This window comes from Excalfactoria chinensis, chromosome 2 (assembly GCF_039878825.1).
Source record: "Excalfactoria chinensis isolate bCotChi1 chromosome 2, bCotChi1.hap2, whole genome shotgun sequence".
Classification (NCBI taxonomy): domain Eukaryota; kingdom Metazoa; phylum Chordata; class Aves; order Galliformes; family Phasianidae; genus Excalfactoria; species Excalfactoria chinensis.
In genome coordinates, this window is record NC_092826.1 from 49,186,659 (window position 1) to 49,204,173 (window position 17,515).

A 17,515-nucleotide genomic window follows, 5' to 3' on the forward strand; every position below is an offset into this window, starting at 1 on the left:
CATAAACACATCTTAAGTATTAGCGTTCAGAAAAGCAACAAAAATGATCACCACCAAACAACCCACAGAATGTTATGCACTGGAAGCTTTAGCACACTGTCTATTACAGTCAGTCTTTAGTAATTGATGGCACTATAATATTCCCAGAGTTTTTGCTTTTTCCCCATTCATCTCCTTTCTTTGCCCCACTTTCATGAAAAAGGTGTGTATAGGGAGTAGCTGCAGTTCTATAGTTTATGAGATGGTATAAATTACCATGGTGGAGTTTGTTGTCCGACTGCCTGTAACCTGCTGGGTATCTGTAGGAAAAATAATAATAATAATGAATTATAAGAGTTTAGTGAATCTTAATGTGAATGACTCTCCATCTGAAAGCTTGGACTGCATGTACTCCCCAGTTACAAATGTTTCCCTCTGCAATTCCAAGAGTAGTAACACTAACCTATTCTTAGGGAATCTGTCACCCAAAATGCAGATAGCAAAGAGTTGGAGAGAAGAGCTGGCAATTCATCCATAATTTGAAAGTCGTATTGGTCTCCAATTACCATGCTAGAAGGAAGCCAGAATCATTTAATGCATGACTTAGGAACCAAGAAAGGAGCTAAATTTAACGGAACATTCAAAAAAACTGTTCAACCAATACTGGTGTTGATGTTTGTGTCTTCAACAGGATGTAACTAGAGTTGTTCAGTGAACTGGAGCTGTGACTTTACTATCTCATTTCTTGTATGCTTTGTAAAGGTGTGTTGAGATATTTTGTCCTTTCAATAATTGTTTAGGCCTCCCATTATCAGCACAGGAGTGGCAAGGTATTACAGAGAAGGGCCAATACTGCCTTGCTCCTTTGAGAAGGGTCAGGTGCAGTTGAGGAGGAGGCTGTGCAGGCATGGAGTATGGCTGCCTATTAGCAGCTCAGCATTCTCCTAATTTAAAACTATAAGATCTCCACTCTTTTGTCATGTTCTTGATTCTGCCATCTTTAAGAGCAGGGGGAGGGCAGGAGCCATTCAGCTGTCATCTGCACTTGTCTGCAGAAATCATGCAAGCCACCAGGTTTTCTTTAAGTCAGCTTGAAGGTTAGGGATGGTATCCTGTGTTCCTGAGCTTTAGAGAGACACACTTGAGCTCTCTCAGGACTGTGTGGTAATTCTACAAAGGTAAGATAGCAAGCTATAAGAGGTGTGGTATTCCTGCTGCTGCTTTAAGTTTGTGGACAGCCAGCGTATAGCTCATAACCCATGAACTTAGAATGATGTTTATCAGCAAAAGTACCTCTCGCTTCTGTCTTTTCATCCTACTTCACTTAGTTTTGGGTGCTGAGAGGCATAGCTTTATAATGCCTTAAAAGTTTTTAACTGGGACCAGTGGCTGAGAAGCAGTGCAACCAAATGAGGGCACTGCAGCTAGGCACTTGCAGCATCCTTCAGACTTGCTTCCTAGAGGTGAGAGAACTCCCATTCATTTTAATGCATCTGCTTCCTCAGGTAAAGCTGCCTTGTAGAAATAGTGGCAAGCTGTCAGCATCTTACTACTGGCCCAAATGGCCAACAGAAAGGGGCAGATAATGCTCTGAGGGCTTATCTCTTATTTAAAAATAAATGAGATCATATAGGACTGAGGAGTCCCTTGATCTGAAAGATGTTTTCTTTTGCTCACTTGCTCCACCTTGCCTCCCTTCAGCCCCTGGAAGGAGATACAGTAGTGAAATCAAGACAAGGTTCTGTGAGAAGCTATGCTCCTCATATGGGGCAGCTGAAGAAGTCTAGCATCTGATAGTAATTGATTAGTAAATTAAATTTTAACAACCTAGAGGCTGCACACGGTCCAGCCCTGCTTCTCTAATATAAATCATTCAGATTTGCAAATATGAAACACATGTTCTCTGTCTGACCTTGTCTTTTATGGAGCAGTGAAGATTGCAAATGCAGATGCTCAGGTTCGTCTGCTTTCTTGGCTGTTGAAGCCATAAATGGCAGCTTTGCTCTCTGAGCACACGTTATGTTGATGTTGCTTTGCAAACCAAAGAACAGATAGGGCACCAGGCACTGAAGCTGGGTTAGATCCTGCTCAAACAGCTTTGCTCTCTTTAGTCTTTGTTCACCTGGAGCAGTATGGTGACCCCGATACTGCAGCCCAGATCTGTCTCCTCTCCCCACTGTAGGCAGGAGGAGGACACAGGCTGCCTCTGTAAGACAGCCAGCAGCAGAAGGCAGTCACCTGCCATCACTGCCTGCAGTAAAGTGTGGGTTTTTGCCTGTTTCCTAACTGGTCTGGCTTAACCCAGCAGCCTTGAGGCATGCAGTCTCTGACAGCTGGGGCTGGATAGGTCCTTTCTCCAGACTCCTTTAAACTGCAAGCTCCAACATGGACTTGGGCTTCACCAATGCTGACACCGCTCAAGCTTTTCCTGCAGGTATTTAACGGTCAGTTTAATGTGCATTTAAAGACAGTTTTGCCCTTGAGGACTGAAGCCAGCCTGCTTTTACTCTCCTCCCCCGAGAAAGGTAGGGCTCCACATGTGCCATTTCTTCCCTTTCTCATCGGAAGGGCATGTCCCAGTCTGACACCTAATTTTTAGCACTCTTATTCTGGAGCTGAATTGGAGACTGCAAGTTTAAAGCCTCAGATCTACTCTGACTGCAGTCAGTGGGAATTTTCCTATGTAGGTGCTAAGTATTATTCAGTGTAAGCAAAACTTGGCCTGTTACTTCTAGCTTATTTTCCATTATAAATCAAATCCTCTCTCTAATTTTTGCCTGAAGTCTTTCCTCCTACAGAGGAATTTGTTGTAGCTATAACATTGCCATGAAATATTTCAGCCACGAAAGCTTGAAAATAGCTTTCTTCCCTTTGAGAAGTCATGTTTCTCAGGGAAGCTAGCTTGCTCTAGGACTTCTGAATGTGGTTTGTTGTTGTATTTTGACTCAGAGAGCAGTTTGCCTGTTGCTGGGAGAGCAATTCGATTGTGTTCTGAAGTCAACAGCTCTGTAGGCTGAGTTGCTAGCAAAGCATTTAAAGATCTTTCTACATCCCTAATGAAGGTGCATGTTTTAATGAGAATGTATCTCTGCTCTCCAAAGCTTAATAAGACAACAAGAAATATTTAGGTCCAAGCTTGAGTTCACTTACACTAAAATAAAGCAAACTTAGGTTTAAGTGGAAGCTGGTGAGTGCTGCCTTTCAGATATGTACATTACTATGAATGGGCACCTCAAGGACAGCATGTATCACCTCCATGTCTTTCATCACATTTTCCCATTGGAGTGTTAGTAATCTGTAGCAGCAACCTGTCCTGGAGTCCAGGATAGAAAGTAGGGACAGTGGGGATGGAGGGAGCAAGAACCAGTAAACTGAAGAGACTTGGGCATAGAAGAGTGGAGCTGGAGCATCATTTCAACCCTGTGATTTGCTTTTAAATAACCACTGAAGACTCCTGGTGCTGCCTGTTCACACCTATCAATGGGATTTGACAGTAAGGATGCACTGGTGAAACAAAGGAATTAGTACAGATCTAGTGCAGGCAACATATTTTAGGGAGCCTTAGCTCTAGCCTGGTCCTGTGGAGTTCCCCTACTTCCCCATGCCAGGCTATTTCATGCTTCCTCCCCAAAGAGAATATGACTGAAGGCAAAAGAGATCTGGTTTTATGGACTGAATACATATAAGTGACTACAGCACATTGAACGCGTGCCTGCAGTGCACCCTCTGCATTACCTTTCTACAACAACAATTCAGTTTATGTGCTGCAAAACCATTCTGTGATGCAAATCAGTTTGATAACTGCTTATGAAACAGCCCTCAGTCCTGTACGGTGGATCCAGACTACAACAAGATTGTGTTGGAAGCATCAGTGACCAGCTATTTAAACCCTGCTGCAAAGAGGAATCCCAGGAGAGCCCTGTGGTACCTTTGCACTTAGCAACAGTCAGCAAGAGTTTGATCTTAAAGTATTTCATAACTATACAATGTCTGGAGAACTGCTTTGAGGTGGGAGGGAATCCCTTCAAGCATTTTGAAGATTCAGTTGCATGACAGCTTGTTCATATTGCTGCTACAGCGTGCAGCTAAGCATTGCTTTGGGTGTCAGCAGATCATCTTAAATCTTAGTCACGCTAGTGATCTCCACATCTTAGTGGTTGCATGAGATACTTGAAGCTGCCGCTATTCGGCAGCATAATGCTCTTTTGTTTGCTTCTTTCTAGTTCAGAATGTTCAGCATCTTTGCACATGTCACTATTATTATTAAAGTATTTGTTTTAAAGGATAGAGCTGTCATTCCCAAGCTAATGGGGTCCACACCAAATTAAATGAGGCTTTGGAGTAATCAAATGCATGATGAGAGTGGAAATAAAATTTTCACCTACTGAACGTTTTTGTTGTCAGTGCCAATTTTTTAGCACAAGAGCCCTCACCAGTCTTTTAATACATACAGGATATGCTACTGCCATTAATGTATTCTGTAACAGGAGAAGCCCTTTTCACATGTTGAAGGGATGCCTTTGGGACTATACAGTCATTTCTATTAGAGGGCAACAATGCGTATAGATATTAATTTTATGTAAGAAGGCAGATTGATAGACTTTTTCTCCAGAGCAACTGGGTTATGTTATGTGAGACAGTGTTTTTTATTGCTTGTTTTAGGCTTTTAAACCTGATGATGTTGGTTATTAATGCCTTTTACTGTAGAGATTAAAAGCTAAGGTTCCTGTATGAATTGATGTTCGATGACAAATTCCTGCATTTCAGTATCATTTCAATTTGCACGTTGTTGCTGTCTGGATGCGGTTTGTAGTTCTGCATTCTTTTAAAGCAGTAGCCCTGGTTTTAATTTTTTTTTCCTCTGAGGGAAGAAGTGTTAACAGAAGTCTCATCCGTGAAGTAATGCAAGAGCATGACAGCACTCTCGAGTTCCCAGCTGCAAACAGCGATGCTTGCAAAGCAGTGTTCTCTCATCTGACACTGTGCATGGCCACCAGGCTCATGAAGCAACACCTGCAGCCTGCCAGTTCTGAATTGATCCCCAGTTTTTTACCACTCTTTCAGAGAAGAACCTTTTCCTAGTACCCAACCCGAACCTCCCCTGGAGCAGCTTGATGCCATTCCCTCTCATCCTATCACTGTTACCTTTGAGAAGAGGCTGATTCTCACCACGCCACAACCTCCTTTTAGGTTGCTGTGAGTGAGTGATAAGGTCTCCTCTGAGCCTCTTCTCCATACTGGAGAACTCCCAGTTTCCTCAGCTGCTCCCCATAACACTTGCATTCCAGACCCTTCACAGCTTCATTACCCTACTCTGAACACACTTCAGGGCCTCAATGTCTTTCTTGTTGTGAGGGGCCCAAAATGGCACTCAAGGTGTGGCCTCAGTCATCCTTCACTTCCTCCCATACCTACTTCCTGAGCTAGATTTGCCTGTTAGGCTCAGCACTCTGGGTGCAGACACCTATCTGACTCGAGCATTTACGTCAGCAAGCAGTCAGAGCTGCCACTGTGTTACTGCCAATGGCTTTTACTCAGCACATTTTCAGTCAAGGGCCTGATGTGATTTGGACACCCCTTGTCAGGTGTGGGAAGCTGAGTGGGACATCCTGAAGTCAGCAAGTTTCTTATGGGCACAGCTGAGCTGTGATCTACCATCCTGCTCTGGCAGCTGCAAGTTCCCCAAGCTCCCCACAGGTCCTCTCTCTATGTTGTGTGATAATTCTTATACCTAAAATTATATGCATTTTTTTCTCTTTTCATTCCAGCTTCTGAGGAATCAGGAAGATAAATTGTATTTCATGTCAGCCCAATCATCTGAAACTTTGAGTGTGAACTGGAGAGTCCCTGGGAGAGGGCTGGAAGTCCTCCAAACTCGTAAGACCTGCAGACTTCAGGGAGCTGTTGCACGCAGGTTTTCAGTATGGATTCTTTGCCAGATCAGCTCTGAAACAGATTAGAAGTTGTCATGGTGAAAGCTGAAGAAGGCTGAATGCTAAAGAAAATATAACAGCTGCTGGAACATGTAAAGGTGAGGTCACAGCTACGCAGGATCGAGGAGAGAGATCCAAAAACTAGGAGTTCATGGTCTGATACTCATTGAAATTATATGCTAGAGGACTGTATGATGTGACATCTTCAGATAAGCTCGTATTGATGTCAAAAACCAAATGGTTAAGTCTATGGTTTTCAAGTACTGGCTTGTGCCGTCACTATCTGATGCCAGACTTCCATCCTTTATTATTTATTTGTTTATTTTTACTTTCCCTCCAATGTGTCTTGGTCTAGTACTCCCACTGCTCTGTGCATTTCAGAGGATGGTCTGGCTAATGTTTCTATCACTTCTGTGCACATTAGTGCTGTTTGCCTCATTTAGGCATTGGGGTGCATCTGTTCAGTTGGCCTTAGCTAGGACTAGCTCTAATATTTCATGTTCGCACACGTCTTATTGATCTGGCTTGTCTTAGAGCATGGCAGTAGCAAATCAGCAGTAGTGATCACAGAGAGACTGGGCTCTCTCTGGAAGTAAGCCTGAAAGTTAAATGAGGCAGAAAAAATGGGCAAATCCCTCTGCTAGTCCTGGAAAAATGTTGGGCTGAAAGAAGATCTGCTCTTCTGTCTTTAAATTACAGCCTTTTTTGAAGCTCCAAGTAGTCCTGGGGATGATTTCCAGCTTAGCGAGATGTTCTGTGTGTAATCTCCAAGATCCAGTAAAAAATTAACACATCACTCAGCAATAGCTCCTTTTTTATTTTTCCTGCTACTTTCTAATTCCTCTTTTGGGACATTACCTATCTATAGAATACTGAAGAAGTATGTGCATTTTATTCCTTGCTCATGGAAATGCACCTATCAATAATACATTTCCCTCTCTAAAGTCGGCTAAATTCTTCTATCAAAATTATTTCAAAAGAGTTAATGGACACAAACACAACCCACATCCCCTCTTTTCCATCTGTTTTCCTCTAAGGTCTCCTGCTTGTTCCATTACAAACATTGTTCCCTGGAAGCCTGGCGAGGATGTATTGGTCTCCCAGCCAGAGTCAGACAGATTTGCCTAACCAGGGGTCTTCCCTTGTCGTTGTACTTATAGTTCAGCAGCTTGCAGGTCATTTCTGCCTTATGTTACCAAAGAATGAAAGGATAAAGCATATGATTTGCACGACTCACATAACCTGCATTTTCTAGAAGCCTTATATTCTCCTTAGGGTATTTGCCTTATACAATTAAAGCACCACTTTTCTGGTGCATTATTTTTGTCCTTCTGGTGCAAAGCTATAAAGGCAATCTAACCTTTGATGACTGGAGTTCAGCTGCTGCTGGAGCATGTGGTATTTAGCCTATACTTGGTTAGGTGCTGAATGGTGTTTGGAGAGGCTTCTGTGATGATTCAGTTAAACTGAGTATTTAGTTGTTATTTACTTTATTTTACTCTACTTATTTTTAAGAAACTGAAAAGAAATCACAGAAAATTATGTCATGAACCTGTTCCATAAAATGCTATTCTGCTCTGGGGCCTGTGCCTCTGTTATATACTTTAAGTCAGTAGCTGTCAAGCTTTGAGACAATATATTGAGTATCAGTGACATAAAAGACTACAAAGAGTTTACATCTTTAAATCTGACTGTTTCATGGTGCCCATGGTCTTGCATAGCCAACCTTTCACTGAGGAATGACCAAAGAGCTGAGGGGCCCCTGAGAAGGAAACTGTTCCTGTCCTACCAACCTTCCTACCATGTCCTTGCTCACCCGCCCATGCTGTCATGTCTACATTTCTTCTCTGCACACAGTGTGGCTCCAAACTCATCCCTTCCATCACTGAGAAAGCTCCCATGGAGGGAATCTTGCCTGAAAAACCAATTTGGAATTCAGCATTGAGCTGAAATTTCACTGCGATTTCTCAACCTATTTCATTCTGACCCAGGGTGAAGCACACAGCTCCAAAGAGTTTTATGGGATAGGAATGCCATAAAGAGTGGAAAGCCAAAAATAACTTTTTTTCCCTTCTTCCCTCACAGCCAGTACACACTCAGGGCACAGAGAGGAAGGGAGAGGCGTGCTAAGACTGTCAAAAAGAGCAATGTCTGTAAGACCTTGGAATAGTGGGCTGCAGCATCTGGTTTAGTTGCCGACTTCTGAAGAATTTCATCAGTAATAAAGTTTCGCCCAAATGTTGTTTTTGACAGCACTGTAAGTCCTGTTGAAAACCACTCTCAGCCATTTTATCAGCTGTAATCAGCACCTGGACAGATTTAAGAAGTAATAACTACATCCTAAATGCAACCAGTCCTCTACAGGAACAGTCTGAAGAAATAACACTTCCCCAGGAGATGGAGCAAGAAGATAGTGTGTTGCAGATGTCTTTTAGAACACAGACTAACATGGACAAGGAGAGAAAAATTAAAGGGTAGCTTCACAGCAAGACATTGGGCTTTGGGACCAGTGGAGCACAAAGTGGGACCTAGAGGTAAAGAGCGCAAAACCATTTGTGTTGAGAGCACTCTTGGAGGTCCCAGGGCAGCCCCTGCTTTGAATAGAACCAGTCTTGCATCTGCATTATGTTGCTTGGGGTCATCTGGCTGAGCCTGGCTTGCCTTAAGTGATGGAAATGCCTCATGGTAGAAAATAACAACACCACAGAACAAGACAAAACAAAAAACAACAACCATCACCCCAATTTCTAATATCCAGTGGGAATTTCTAGTGTTGTAATTTGTCTCTGCTTCCTCTCTTATGGTCACGGTGTGACTTGCAAAAGAGTCTGACTTCATCATCCCTACAGCAGTTAGTTCTCCCTTTAACCAGCCTAAGTCTCTCTGTCTCTTCATAATTGCTCCCCAGCTCTGCTTAATATTGCTTCCTAAGACTAGACCTGAGGTCAGGAAACACCATTAAATGTAGTTTTGTCCCATGAGCTGGATCCCAGCAAGCAGCGTGGGGACTACCAGAAATGGAAGGGGAGTGTGCGGGTGGAGGGGAGGCGTGGGAAGAGGGGGACTCCTGTTTTAGATCTTGATGTTGATCAGCACTCAACCTTTCCTATGGCCTGGAACATGAATCGCATCAAGTCTTGATAGTAATCGTCTGGAAACTCGTGTTAGCGATTACTGCCGGAAAGGATCAGCTTCCATGCTTTGTAACACAGCACAGTCGGGTCTTGTAGGCATCTTTTCTGTAATGGATATTTAATTTTTCCTGCTGTTGGTGTTCTCGGGATGTGTGCATGATGCAGGACCAGGTGCAATAGTGTGTCAGCAAAAACAGCCTACTGAATGACTACAGCTGCTGAGTGAGTCCTTTGGTCCTTTTTTTTTTTTTTCATTTCATTCATTAATATATGACTATGGCCATTGCAGGAGGTATCCAAGTGGAGAGTGGATGAGTCTGTGCTGTATGCATGAGGGAGTTCGGCTGCACTTGTTTACTGGTTGGTAACAACTTGGAGAGAAGGTCTAGGAGTGCCTTCCAGAAACAATCAAGTGCTTGCACTGCAGTTCAGTATTTGGTTACCATTCCACTAGCTGCAAGTGTGTTTTTTCCAAAAAAATGGAACTGTGAATTGTACTGCACTTGTCATCCGGACCTGCACTCTTCTGGTTTTATATGGAAGCAGGTTATGAGTTACCGTTGCTTTGGGAATCCGCGCTTCAGACTTTTGACTTCTGTAAGTCTGATTTCTCAATCTGACTGTTCCATTAAACATATAAACTGAAGGACGCTATAAATACCTGTGAGTAAATATCTTAATTGTTATGTCAACAACATAAGCATATATAGCTTTTTAAACTGCATGGAAGTTCAAATCTTCCTCCAAGTGGCTTGGAATCTAGCTATACAAATGAAAAACTTCTTGCCAAGCCTTACTTAAATGTAGCACTCATTTTTTATTACAAAAAAATAAAAAAGAGAAGGGATTTGCCAAGGTTTATTTTTCCTCCATTAGGTGACAGCATTAAAACACACCTACAGAGGTGGTAGGAGGAGAGGAGTCTCTGTCCCTGTTCCACGGTCCATCTCCTGTAGCGTCTGCCTGTCTGAAAGCCAGGTGCACCTGGATTGGGATCTGCTCTCCATCAGTCTTGGCACCCTTATGTCAGCAATTCTGGGTACCCCAGAAAAGCTGGACTCTGTGTGATCATGAATAGCATCCATAGTTAATGCAGAGTGAGCTGTATGGACGTGCAGCCACCTTGGTGACCCTAAAGAGCTATCCCTCATCTCACCCTCCCCAGTGCTATCTCATCAATTTCTTCTTCCTTTTTTTTTGTGGGGCTTACACAAAGTAGGAGCTACTCACATAACAATATGGCAGTTTACATCTGTTGATGGAATTCAACTATAGCCTTGGGAAACGGGCCTTTGAAACTCATAAACTAAGACTGCTGGCTCAGGCTGACTCTCGGTGCTTGCATCTTGGTAAAGTGCAGCCAAATTTTGCCGCTGATTAAGTTCAACAGTCCTTGATGTATTTTGATCCATCTCAATAGCTTTCATAAGTACAGGTTGGGAAAACTGATGAGTTAAAAAAGCTTTAGCTCGAAGGAACCAGCAAGATGCAGTGCACTGAGAGCTGGCAAACCTCAGTGCTTTGTGGACCTTCCAGATGAATGTATAATTGCAAAGGAGGAATGTTTTTGGAGATAGGGGTTGCCAGCTGAAACAGAAAACATGTTTCTGTAAACAGCAGTTGTTACATTTGATTTTTTTATCCCCCACAGAATTACAGCTGATGTTCTTTTCTTTAACAATCCCTTATGTTTCTGCCTGGTCACCCTTGTCATTTTTCCATATTACCTGTTGCCATAGTATCCAAGTAACGATGCCAACACGATTTGAGATGAGTGAAACTGCACGCTGCGGTGTGTTTGCCTTTAACTTGGACAAAGAAAATATGAGAGAAAGCCACACCAGATGTCTATAACTAGCAGGGCTGAGAACTGCGCTTGGGTGAGGGTATTCATGTACACAGCTTCAGGTCTGTCCCAAAGCCTCCTCCATTAGCACTTGGGATCCATGTCTGTTCGCAGGAGAGAGGTGCCCAGTTCAGAGCATGCCTGAGCTGGCAGTCTGCTTTGACCTCAACATATATGGAGCATGAGCATAAGTATTAATTGATCAGCCTTCTTTCCTCAGCACAAGTTTGTTTATGTGTGCATGTATATTGCCTTGTTTTTGTAATCATAGAATCATAGAATCATAGAATTACTCAGGTTGGAAAAGACCTTGAAGATCATCAAGTCCAACCGCAGCCTAACCAGTAGCCTATCTCTTAAAAAACAACCACAAAACAATACCACAACAACAAACCTCTGCTAAATCATATCCCTGAGTACCACATCCAAGCGACTCTTAAACACATCCAGGGATGGCGATTCAACCACCTCCTTGGGGAGCCCATTCCAGTACCTAACCACCCTTTCTGTAAAGAAGTTCTTTCTAATATCCAACCTAAACTTGCCTTGGTGCAACTTGAGGCCATTTCCCCTCGTCCTGTCACAAGTCAGTAGTGAGAAGAGACCTGCCCCACTCTCACTGTAAGAACCTTTCAGGTACTGGAAGACAGCAATAAGGTCTCCCCTTATCTTACTAGAACTTTTGGGGCTGAAGAAGAAAAAATTTACTTTCAGAATCTCACTCTGTTTTCTGAACACTTTATCTTGTTGTCCACGTGGATGTTCTGCCTTGGAGATGACCCATATGCCTTAAAATACTTTTCTCTCAGAGCAAGCATGCAACCTGCAGGCAGGGAGAGGACAGAGGGTTCTTGTGGAGGCTGGGAACATGAAGAGTGGACTTTCTGAAGAACTTTCCCTCCTTTTGTTACCTGTAGTTGTGATCCGAGAAATGTCTCCCAACAGCCAAATACGTGCATGTATTTTCTACTTCTAGATACTGTGTTGAACTGCGGCCTCAGATGCCAGTAAAATAACTGTCCTTTCTTGCCCACGTTAGGAATAGTTTTGGGACTCTATTAGGTGAAGTGCTATAGTGTTGTGCATACAACTGTTTACATATTGAATGGAGAGCAATGCATGGCCAAGAAAATAATACTTTTCAAAACGACTATGCTGTCTATAAAGACCTTTAAGAGAAGCTAATTCCTTTACCTCCTTTATGGCAAATACACCTGAGCTGCAAGGCAGAAGAGCTCTTTCCTAGAAAAAGCTTTACATCCTTTATCTTGGTAGTGTTGGAGTGCTTGAGCCAGCCTGCTTCTTCCAGTCCCTTCATCCCTTTTCTAATAGGTTGTGCTTTTGTATTTGGGAATGAAGAAAGCCTCAGCATTCTGGGCTGAGCTGCAAGGAAATACTCCAACTTATTGCCCAGAGGTAGCTGATAGGGAAGATGCCATCTCTGTTGCTTTTGAGGCTTCCTCTTTAGCATCATAGAATCATAGAACTGTTTGAGATGGAAGGGACCCTTAAAGACCATCTAGTACAACTCCCCTGCAGTGTACAGGAACACCTACAGCTAGATCAGATTGCTCAGAGCCCCGTCCAAACTGACCTCGAGTGTCTCTAGGAATGGGGCATCCACCACCTCTCTGGGCAACCTGTCCCAGTGCTTCACCATGCTTATCATAAAAAAAACTACTTCCTTACATCCAATCTGAATCTCCCTTGTTCTAGTTGTGAAACCATTTCACCTTATTGTATCACAGCAGACCCTGCTGAAGTGTCTGTCCCCTTCTTTTTTACAGTCCCCCTTTAGATACTGAAAGGTCTCTATCAGGCTTCCCTGGAGCCTTCTCTTGTCCAGACTGAGCAGCCCCAGCTCTCTCAGCCTGTCCTTGCAGGGAGGTGTTCCATCCCTGGGATCATTTTTGTGACCCTCCTCTGGATATGCTCCAACAGGTCTGTGTTTCTCCTGTGTTGAGGACTCCACATCTGGATGCAGTTCTCCATGGGAAGTCTCACCAGCGCAGAGGGGAAGGATCACCTCCATAGACCTGCTGGACATGTTTCTTTAGATGTAGCTCAGAGGCTTGCCCTGACTGCCCCAACTTTTCAAACATCACTGAAAGTAGCTTGGTGACTATGTCGGCCGGTTCCCTCAGGACTCTGGGATGCATGTCATCGAGATTTATGTGTGTTCAGGTTCCTCATGTGATTGTGAACCTGATTTTTGCTTGCTTACAGCAGGAGTGGCTTTGTTCCCACAGTCCCCACACAGGAGCCTGAGATCAACACATGGGTGGTGGTGAACCAGGCCAGAGGAAACAGGACAAGGCTTTAGTCTGAAGATGTAGAAATGGCTTCTCCAGGCTGCTGCATAGCTCAGCAGAAAGCAATGCTCTTTCTTTGGGCTGTCCATCTTTCTTGGTGCTTGCAGCCTCTGCCCAGGACATTTTGAGTAAACACGCGGCACAGGGAGCACATCCCTGCATTCCTTTGGAAGGGGTCTAGGGACTTCTGAATCCACACTCATTCAGCTGAGGTCTATCATATGAAAGGATAAGCAGGGGAAAAGAGAAACGCCACAGTTGCATTCTGAGCATCCACCTTCCTCAGGCTGCAGCACAGAAGACTCAGCATCAGAAACCCTGGTGGAGGCCCTGTCTTTGGCCTTTCCTGTCATTTGGACCCTGACCAAGACCACCAATTTATTTTATTTTTTTTAAGCAAGTCAAAAGTAATTGAAGTAGCTACAGAAATCCCGCAGCCCCAGGGGAATGGATGTGGAGTCTGTTTAGGCAAAACAAGCAAGAGAAATATTACTTCATCATCAAAGTACTAAGTGTGTGTTTTGAATCCACACATCATGAGCTAATTACCAGATGCACTGAGTAGAACAAAAGAAATAGCTTGAATGATAAACATCAAAAAAAGGATGATTCAAAAAGCCATCTGAAATGCATTTTGTCTCCTTGCTTACACAAATGACCTTCAGTCGTTTCATTTTATAAGGCTGTATATTTTGCTCTGTGAGATTTATTCTGTGTTTCACTGGGGCCATTTCACAAAGGTACCATTTCCAAAGACAGCTCTTGCTTATTCTCTATTGGAGCCCTGTGCTCAGCGCAGCAGCAGGACCCTGCCTGTGGGGCACATCACTTCGGGATGGAGAGGGCTGAAACCATCAGGGAGGAGGAGCCCAGGCTTGCTGACTTTGGTTGCTATATAGCAGGGCCCTGGCAGCCATGAAGTCATGCAGATGTTTTGGAGGCAGTGAGGGGGATCTAGGTGCTGACGCACATAAGACTTGGTTGGTGACAAGGGACAGGGGGCCCAGCAGTAAGTACCATCCTGTTCTCATTAGGCACAAGGAAGAGTGGGAACAGAGGCAAGCCATGTAAACATGACAATTTTTGTCCTCTAAGTGGCCCTTTGAAGCAGATGTAAGTAATATACTTTATTTACAGCAAAGCAATTGGTAGATAGAAACATTCCTTGAGGTTCTTCACATCTATTTGTTCCTCAGTCTCCTTTCTTTATTTTTGTAACTTCCCCTTTGAATGAGATGGCCAAAACTAATTCTGTCTGTATTTCTGCTCATCTCTAAAGTCAACATCAGTGAGCATTCTGTGCTTGGCTGATGGTGAGCAATACACCCAGAATGAAAATAAGAGAAAGCATTAGTGCATTTGCCTTTTTTTTTTTTTTTTTTTTTTTTTTTTTCTTTTCCAGGCCAGGTACCATGGTTCTGTATCTGGAGCTCATCCTTATTCTGTGATACAGTACAGCGGACAATGTGATTTTGGACTTCTAATAGAGTTCTGTGGAGATAGAGTCATGTATCTTTCTGGGCAGTAAGATATCATGAGATACAGTATAGAATGAGGTTGTAAGGGGTTGCACAACAATGAGGTACTATTACTAAATGATGCCATGAAGTAAAGGAGCAGTTTTACAGCATTGCCCAGGGATTAACCAGTTTAGCAAGTCAGGAATAACCATTCTTTGATTAAACACTGGGAGCTGACTTGCCTCGTCACGCAAATGAGTGGGATTTTGGGGACGCTCAATGCTAACACACTTGTACTCTCCAGGCCAACAGCCTTGCAGTAACTTAAAACAAAATGCCGCTGCTACCACTCACACATACAAACATTTCCTCAACAAAACTGAGAAGAATGAACTTCAGCTGTAATCTGCTTATCCTGGTGCTTTCTGAACAGTTATATGTCAGTGCTATGGATGGAGATAGATAGCATGAGAGTAAATGCACTTGTTGGCTGGGAAAGAAAATGTGTTGGCCTTGTTGTCCAGTTCTGGGGCCAACACAAGGACATGGAGCTGTTGGAGCAGGTCCAGAGGAGGGCCACAAAGATGATTAGAGGGCTGGAGCATCTCCCCTAAAAGGACAGTCTGAGAGAGTTGGGGCTTTTCAGCTAGGAGAAGTGGGGACCTTATAGCAGCCTTCCAGTACCTGGCCTACAGCAGAGCTGGGGAGGGACTTTTTATAAAGGCATGTGGCAACAGGACAAGGGGAAATGGCTTTAAACTGGAAGAGGATACATTTAGAGTAGATATTAGGAAGAAATCCTTTTTTTTGAGAGTGGTGAGACACTGGCACAGGTTGCCCAGTGAGGTGGTGGATACACTCTCCCTGGAAGCACTCAAGGTCAGGCCGGATGGGGCTGTGAGCAACCTGGTCTAAAGGGAGGTATCCCTGCCTATCACAAGGAATTAGAACTAGGTGATTTTAAAGGTCCCTTCCAACCAAAACCATTCTATGTTTCTATGATTCTGTGATTCCCCTGACTCAGCAGAGGTCCAGGGGATCAAATGGTGGTTGTGATCCTACCATCTTGGAGTAAAGAAGATAAGTAAAGAGAAGAAGGACTTCTGCTCAGAGATATGATTTAGCAGAGCGTTGTTAGAGTTAGGGTACTATGGTTAGGCTGTGGTTGGACTTGATGATCTTTGAGGTCTTTTCCAACCTGAGTAATTCTATGATTCTATGATTCTGTGACTTTGTTTCAACTCCTGAAAGAGCTAAAGAAGTGGCCAACAGAAACGCTAAGTTTTAGGTATTCATCATTCTCAACTATACCTTGAGAGCGCAGTCTTAGTTTTGGCTTGGAGAAAACTGGTCATCATTCTTACCATGGAATTTAATCCCAAATCCTATAATAAAAAATATTTTGGCAAGTGAAGCTTGCTGTTTGATGTTGTTGTTGTTTGTTCTTTTTGTTTGTTTGTTTGTTTGTTATTTTATTTTTTAAAATATTTTATTTATTTCTTTATTTTTGCCTGGAAATCAGGAAACAGTGAGAGAATTTATGAATTGGGAGATAATAGATAGAATATATTTGAAACTTCAATAAATGTAATGCCACCTCTTTGGCTATGCTGTTTTTCTAGTCATCCTAAACCGGACCATTTGAAATGGCAGGAAAACGACAAAATTTACAGTCAGCTCCTTGTCACCTTACAATTGGCTGCTAAAATGCCCACAGCAGTATTTAAATGGGTGCACCTGCTCTGCCTTACCTATTAGTATGGTTTGGTTGGATGGGAATAAATGGACTTGAGTCCAAGCCCAACCACATTTGTCACTGAGGGATGTCCAGGCTGGTGCTTGCCACAATGGCGTGGTGTATGACATGCTGTAGCCAAAACAAAACATGACTGTAGTGAGAGAGAGTTCAGCACAGCTTGTAGTGTGTCAGGGCAGCCAAACTTGCAGCTATGGCCAACTGGATCATCTACAGCACAGTGCCTGATGCTTGCTGCAGGAGCCGCCTGGGTTTACAAGGGAGAGGAGCAGTGTAAGAACATGTTTTCTGCTAAGGTTGTGATGAAAGGCTACTGGTTGTTGCTCTCACTTCTTCCAGATGAAGAAAAAAATATCATTATTTCACCTTTTGTCTCACCAAAGTATTGCATTAAAAAAAGCCAAAACCAAAAACAGTTGTTATGGTTTGAAGGGTGTTTGTGGGAACATGAGACATAAGAAAGTACCTCGAGCTTCTCTTGGGTCCCTCAGCTGTGTGATTTTTCTGTATAAGAGCGGAGCTAAAGCAGAAACTGGCCATGGAGAGGCCCATTTTCATCTGCTCTAATTCAGTTTTATTCATTTACTTGCAAAAGAGAATGGTAACTGGGGACATCTTGGTAGTGTCTCAGTAAGGCTTTCTGGAAAGCAAGCACTCAGGAAATGCTCCAAACACACCCTGGGCAAAGTATTCACCACATCTGTAAAGAACTCATGGCAAGTTTGTCAGCATTAGATCTCGTCAGTCATGGTCTCCTCCCTCCATGCCTCCTTCTGCATCTTCAGTGTCTGGCCTTGACCATGCTATCATTTCCCAAAGAAACAAGGCACACAGCAAGTGCTTGTGGCAGCACCTGGAAAGCAGCTTTCATGCCAGCTAAAGGGAGGCACTGTGCTCTGGTAAATGTGTGCATCGTGCTGGTTGTAGCAATCTCAACACCATGGTTATGTGGTAACCATAATATGCCTTGATGGAAGCTGTAAGACAGACACCATTTCAAATTGTTTCTTCACTAGATTTGCTCCGCTGAGAAGCTGCTCTTGCATTGAAAAGGACACAGAGGAGTCCTTAAAACCTGAGAAAATAACCACAAGG